The 7,500-nt window shown below is 32.0% G+C and overlaps 1 protein-coding gene across 3 annotated transcripts in view; it reads right to left on the reverse strand.

Moving 5' to 3' along the window:
• LOC137648503 (calsenilin) overlaps nucleotides 1–7,500 on the reverse strand; it is a 712,312-nt gene that overhangs the window by 25,345 nt on the left and 679,467 nt on the right. The window lies entirely within an intron of this gene.

Below are 7,500 nucleotides of genomic sequence, written 5' to 3' on the forward strand. Positions count from 1 at the left end.
ATTCATCTCCTGATTATCCAGCAAAATAGTTAGTTTCCTCTTTTGACCTACTTATACCAGTATTTACAACCCAATCTATTTAGTTTCCCTTTCTGAGTTGGGATACCTTAACGTGGTGAAAGGGTTTGCGTATCACCATGATCAGCTCAGCTGAACTTATAAGGGCCATCCATACCAGGTTGATTTGCTGTGAGCGATCAGACAAAAATCTCCCACCATCATCAATCTACACTTGTTAGCCTGGTGATGAAAACTGGCCAAGCCTCAGAAATGAATTGATACGTCCCTGCGGCTACATTTGTTGTTGTTGTTGTTGTTGTTGTCTATTAGGTTTAATTTATCCTAATATATACGTGCTAACATTTAGTTTCTGCCTCACCTTTTTAAAATTATTTCAAAGGCATTAATTGGTATCTGCAAATTATCTGTGTAATCATCCTTCGTCACTTAATCTTCCAAAATCATATGCATTTCCACTTTCCCTTCCAATTAAATCTTAGAGTATATCAGGAGTTGGAACCTGCATCTTCCGCTTTCTAACTACCCCATTTAAGTATCAAACATCGTTATAGGCAAGATGCATCTTTATTTCAGATCTATTTTTAATCCCTTCGGTCACAAATTTGTACAAATTATCTTGCACAAGTTAATTTCTTTTAAATAGCGCACAGAAAATATCATGAACATTTGAAATAATATTTTCATATAAAGATACGTACACCCATATATGCTTACTAGGCATCAGTTTTATCATGGTTGAGCGATCATCACACTATCTCTCGTTATCCTTTCATGAAATTAAATTTTCTACAACATTTGATCCTTCTGTCAAACGCAAGGCTGACAATCATATCAACGGTCTCTGATATTTGTTGATTACATAAATTTTCATCAATCAGGTTTAAACCTCGTCCGTAATTTACAATCAACACGCTTCTAAATGCTAAATTAATCAGTGTAATAATTATTACAAGGTATACTCATTTACATAATCTTATATGCATTTAGTCATGACCATTTCTGCTTTCCCTTTCCTCCCTAAAACCTCATTGATAATTTCCCCAAATATTCAATGAATATTAATATTCCATCATTGAATTGCTTGCTTTAATTCCTTACAATCTAAGCAATCTTCTTAAAATGGATTTCCTTATACCTTGCAACTACATTTCAAAACGAAGAATTATTATAATTTTTTCACATTTCGCTAACCTTACATTTCACTCCTCAATTCTCCACTTCTATTATATTCAGTGACCATTTCATCCTTACCAACACCTCTCATTTTTGGGGCAATTCTCTTCCACAAAGGGATCTCTTCCTACTCCACCGAATTAGCCTTTGATTATGCTTTGCGCATTTACCAGGTAATAACGAATCGTGTTCCTCTTTCCACTCTTGTTGCCTTCAATACATATTCCCCTTTTCATTCTTCTTCCTCTATAATCATTACGCTTTGGCTGTAAGCGAGATTAATCAATAGCTCTCAACAAAGACAAGAATATGACAAAGATATACCGTTGAACACAAGATACTTGCATTTCCCCTGTATAATATAGAGCAAGTGTTTATATATATATATATATATATATATATATATATATATATATATATATATATATATATATATATATATATATATATATATATGCGTAAAAATCACAGGAAAACGTGATGCTCAGATGCAGAAGAACCACAGGGAAAATGAAAATATGAAATATACGCTTAAGTCCTGACTAGTTTCGTGATACTTCTTCAGAGGACTGACGTATATATTAAGACAAATTAAACCGAATAGACAACAACAACAACAACAACAACAACAACAAGTATCACCAAACTAGTCAGGACTTATGCGTATATTTCGTATTTTCATTTTCCCTGTGGTTCTTCTGCATATATATATATATATATATATATATATATATATATATATATATATATATATATATATATATATATATATATAACTACTCGGTCTCACACTGTCCCTCGGGTAGGGGAGAGAGAGAATAGTCCTATCCTGGCGAGAGTAGGTGGGAAGGGTTGAATATGTGTGTGCGTGTGTGTGTGCATGTCTATCTAAATATTTATCCGTCATTTTTGACGCGTCGAGTACACAAGTATGTTTATAAAAGTGACAATTCCATACATATTGTGTATTCGAGATAAAAAAAAATGGATTCGATGTCAATATATGTGTTTGGAGATATGCACTGATAAAATACAAGCATTGGGAATGCATGGAACTTTGACGAATCATAATAACAGATTTGAATATCTATATTTCCCATATGTGAGTGGTTGAAGGATAGGGAACGTATTCACTACGCAAAATAGGATGACTTTTTTTGCATATTCATCATATATAAAGAAATATCCTTTAGGTTATTCATGACATATCAAGAGATTTATTTTTGCATATTCATCACATTTATAGAAATGTATCTATTTTCTACTACTACGATACATCAACTAAGCAGAAAAGGTAAGGAACTTCTATAATATCGGTCCAAGATACTTGAAGTCAGCATAAAAAAACAGACAATAGATCCCGTTGTATTAAAGAGTAAAGAGTTTTGTCAACAATCTTCTGCAAGTATTATTTTCAGACAACTCATAAAACTAAAATTAATGAAAAAACAGCCTTCCATTCTACAGCTAGAGTCCTTCTACTCTTTTTAAACTCATTATTGTCATAATTACGCCATTCAAAACAAATTCCCTCAGGAAATAAATAAGTAAACATGATATAAAACGGTAATTTCTCTCATCCATTAATTATTTGGAATCCTTCAATTGCTCTTGAACTGAAAATTACTTCATGAAGATCAATGTTTAATTATGAATTTCTCAACTGCAATATTTACTGAAGTTAACATTTGCAGATTTTAAGCCTTTGATTTCTATTCTTCAGTATAAAAGCACAATATTCACCAACGCTTGTATCCAACATCATCAAAGCAGGATAAATGTCAAGCACTCTCTTCCACCGCAAATTGCCCATCTTTGCAATCCATCTCTTTGATTCGGGATTCTTTTTCTAAGAATTTTGGATTAGGTCTATTGAACCATAAGCACGTCGCAAATCCTTCTTCTAAGGGCACTCTTATTGGCCGTCTGAAGTGGGACTATCTCGGCAATTCTAGGTCCTTATACTGCACAGAATCCCAACGACAGGGGACCATCATTCGGGTTTCGCAAACTGGGATTTGTTTTAAACCTTGGTTCATCTCTAGACAGAGACGTTATTCCTTGCATGAAAAATCTAGATTTATAATGTCTGTATGTGAGTAGCATTAAAAGGCCCCTTAAAAAGACCTTACTCCACTTAAGTACTGTCCCTTGCCTAAACAATTCAATTTTATATTGTCTGTTTGTGAATAGCATTAAAAGGCCTCTTAAAAAGACCTTATTCCACTAAAGTACTATCCCTTTCCAGAACAATTTAATTTTATATAGTCTGTATGCGAATAGCATAAAAGTCCTCTTAAAAAGACCTTACTCCACTAAAGTACTGTCCCATGCAAGTACAATTTTATTTAGTAGGTATGTGAGTACTGTTAAAAAAAAACACCGTAATTTTAATAATAAAAAAAAAACCTCCGTAAAAAATTTACGGTTCTCAGCCATAATTTCAGAAATATAGTTGACCATAATATTTACCCTACTTTGTTATTATCTTTTAAGGTTGGTGACCGTAATATTACTCCTTTACGTCAATATATCCGTTTTTAAAACGGTAAATGCCTAGCAACATTTATTCCAGTTTTTTTTTTACCGTTTATTACGGCCAATTTTTAAGCATTTTCAAAGCTAATCAGCATTGCTGACAGTATTCAAATAAAAACTTTAATCATTTAGGCAAGAGACTGGTAAATCACGTGGAAAGTTACTAGAATTGTGTATATCTGTACGTAGAATATGACTTGATCCCTCATCTAAAATTATATTGACACCCAATAAATCACCATATATATATATATATATATATATATATATATATATATATATATATATATATATACATATATATATACATATATATATATATATATATATATATATATATATATATATATATATATATATATATATATATATATTTCAAACCAGTTATGATCAGTCGAAGAAGGCTGTGTTTGATAAATATATGATAAACATGATTTCATCATTTAAATGTAGTTTAGTATTCAGGTCTTTATACTAAATGACCATACACAGTAATGTTTATTCTTTAATACTTTAACATAAATCAATCCCAATGAAGACAAATCAAACCCAATGAAAAAATTGACCAAACTCTAAACGTAATGCACAGGGTTTAATAACATTAGACATCAAGGGGGCAGCGCCCCAGTCTTAGTCCGAATAACCTTAATGAGATCAAAGTTTATCTAATGAACTGACTTCGCTTTCTTTTCTTATCTATTGGTTTATCTAAACTTCTGCATTCTTTAAAATCTTAGTAATATTTTCTCGCACCTTAGGAGCATTGAAAAACTACCTGAAAATATTCATGATTCAAGACAAAGACATTTACGTTTCTAATTAATATTGCTGTGATATCAGGTCATGTGTTGATTTAAAAAGGCTATCTTCATGTTATAGAGTTTACTTGAAAATTTCATTCAACATTAAGTATTTCAATTCTTGTATAAGGAATATCAAATTATTTTTAATATTCTCAACACTAATATATTGGGTAAGAAGCAAGAGCATGCATAATTGATGGAATTTAGGTGATTCCTTTTTAAAAAGTTTAAATACTCGTTAGAAATAATTCGTTTATCAGTCTTGCGTATTTAAATGTATATCATCATATAGTCTTCATGATGAAAATTACCCCTTTCCCTTATTTTAAGGAATACAATAAAGTGTAATGGAAGCTCTATTTCCACCTAAATATTCTGATGCAGCTAAACATATACCTCTATTCAGAGCTGGAGAAGTTTATGTTACTTTATAACTGTTATGTTTAGAGAGAGAGAGAGAGAGAGAGAGAGAGAGAGAGAGAGAGAGAGAGAGAGAGAGAGAGAGAGAGAGAGAGAGAGAGATGAATAAAATTGCCATGTTTAGAGAGAGATGTGAATAAAATTTTTATGTTTAGACAGAGAGATGAATAAAATTGCCATTTTCAGAGAGAGATGAATAAAACTGCCATGTTTAGAGAGAGAGATGAATAAAATTGTCATGTTTAGAAAGAAATGAATAAAATTGCAATGTTTAGACAGAGAGATGAATAAAATTTCCGTGTTTAAAGAGGGATATGAATAAAATTGCCATGTTTAGAGATGAATAAAATTACCATGTTTAAGAGAGATTAATAAAATTCCCAAGTTTGGAGAGAGAGATGAATATAATTACCATGTTGAGAGAGAGAGAGAGAGAGAGAGAGAGAGAGAGAGAGAGAGAGAGAGAGAGAGAGAGAGAGAGAGAGATGAATAAAATTGCTATGTTTAGAGAGAGGTGAATAAAATTACCATGTTTAGAGAGAGAGATGAATAAAATTGCTATGTTTAAAGAGAGAGAGATGAAGAGCTGGATAAAGGAAGCTCTAGGTCGGATCGAAGGAGAGAGAGAGAGAGAGAGAGAGAGAGAGAGAGAGAGAGAGAGAGAGAGAGAGAGAGAGAGAGAGAGAGAACCTTCATTCACAACGTGAAAGTGATTGCCCGCGAGATACTATGCGCGTGGAAAAGAGGTCGACACGCTAATGACCAGTCTTCTTTAAAAGCTTCTGAAGTGGCTCTGAAGCCGTTGGGACTTCCTCATATGAGTCCCAGGATTCAGCAGGTAAGAGGATGAATGCGGCGCTGATTGCAATATTATTTATCACGGAAGCATTTTCCGCTATGAAGGGAAAAGGACTCTCTGGGGAGAAGGACTCTCCGGGGAAAAGGACTCTCTGGGGAGGACTCATGGTATCTAAACCAGCATTATTTGTTATTAGGTTTCTACGTCAATCAAGTATGTCTGGAATTGTTATTAAGTCAATAAGTATTTGCATAAGGATAAGATAATTCGTGACATGCACCCTAAGTAAATATCACAAATTTTTCTTTATAAAGATTTATGAATTCTCGAGATTAGAAAGATCAAATACTAATGTTATTAACATTACAACAACAATTATTGCTACTATTATTACTACTAAAACTAAAAGTAATAATAATAATAATATTGATAATAATAATAATAATAATAATATTCTGTGGTGAAGTCTATGCTGACCTAATTAACACTAATAAATAAACGAACAGTAATACAGAAGAATTATAATAAATTACATGAACTGAACATTTACATACAATAACTCATAAAAATACTCCTGGATGAAGCACGACATTAAATGCGGACGTCAGTTAAACTCGCAATTATCAACACATAACCGTCAAGTTAAATGGATTGCATCGCCTCATTTGCCTCCAGCGTTGCAGAGCGACACAATTGGAAATTAAAACTGCATCAATGTGACTGAAACGACCATTGAGATATATAGGTCGTTAACTCGAAATGGATAATAATCTGCTCGCAAACCTACAGCGTAAAATGAATGCCTGTGCTTGATCTGTGATCCTGTTCAAACTAATTCAACATGTAATAAAACTGTTAAGCATTGTTGGCTCAGTTTTAATTAACTTCACCAACGAAATTGGAAGGAGGTTATGTTTTAACCCCCTTGTTTGTGTGTTTGTTTGTGAACAGATTCCTGGCTACAATTATAATCTGATAGTGATGAAATTTGCAGGGATTAACTGTTATATAAAAAGCTGGAAATAATAAAATTTTGGAAAGTCAAGATCAAAGGTCAAGTCACGGTTAAGCAAAATGTGCAATTCACGTAATGCCATAAGTTTGGACATAGTTGTCACGGAGACTTCAAACTTGGTTTATATTTGTGTATGAAAATCCACGCTAATTAATACGTGTTAGGGTCAAAGGTCAAGGTCAAGGTCGAGAAATATGCTGCCGCGACGGAGGTCTGCGCTCTAATGAGTGCCCCTCTAGTTCCATTTTGTGATGCTTTACATAAACTAGGAAAAAAAAAATATTTTCATAGAAAATTAATGAATGACAATTACAAATCTTCGGGTTTTTTCATCGCAAATAAATATCTAATCAATACCTAAGAATATTCTTCAAACAATATAAATTTAGTCTTAGGATACTAATTATTTCCTAAAGAAGTCCTGCGGTGAAATATCTATGTGAGGTAAATTGAAACATTGCAGCACATGAATATCGTATAAATATGATTTAATCAAATCAACCACTATCATGTGTAAAGAAATTTTAGATTATAAATTATCAACCTCCCCAAGTAAAGAAGGATATATATATATATATATATATATATATATATATATATATATATATATATATACATATATATATATATATATATATATATATATATATATTTATATGTATGTGTATGTATGTTTATGTGCATTTCAGATATAAATAATAATAATATTATCAATAATATTAATAATAATA

This window comes from Palaemon carinicauda, chromosome 10 (genome assembly GCF_036898095.1).
Source record: "Palaemon carinicauda isolate YSFRI2023 chromosome 10, ASM3689809v2, whole genome shotgun sequence".
Classification (NCBI taxonomy): Eukaryota; Metazoa; Arthropoda; class Malacostraca; order Decapoda; family Palaemonidae; genus Palaemon; species Palaemon carinicauda.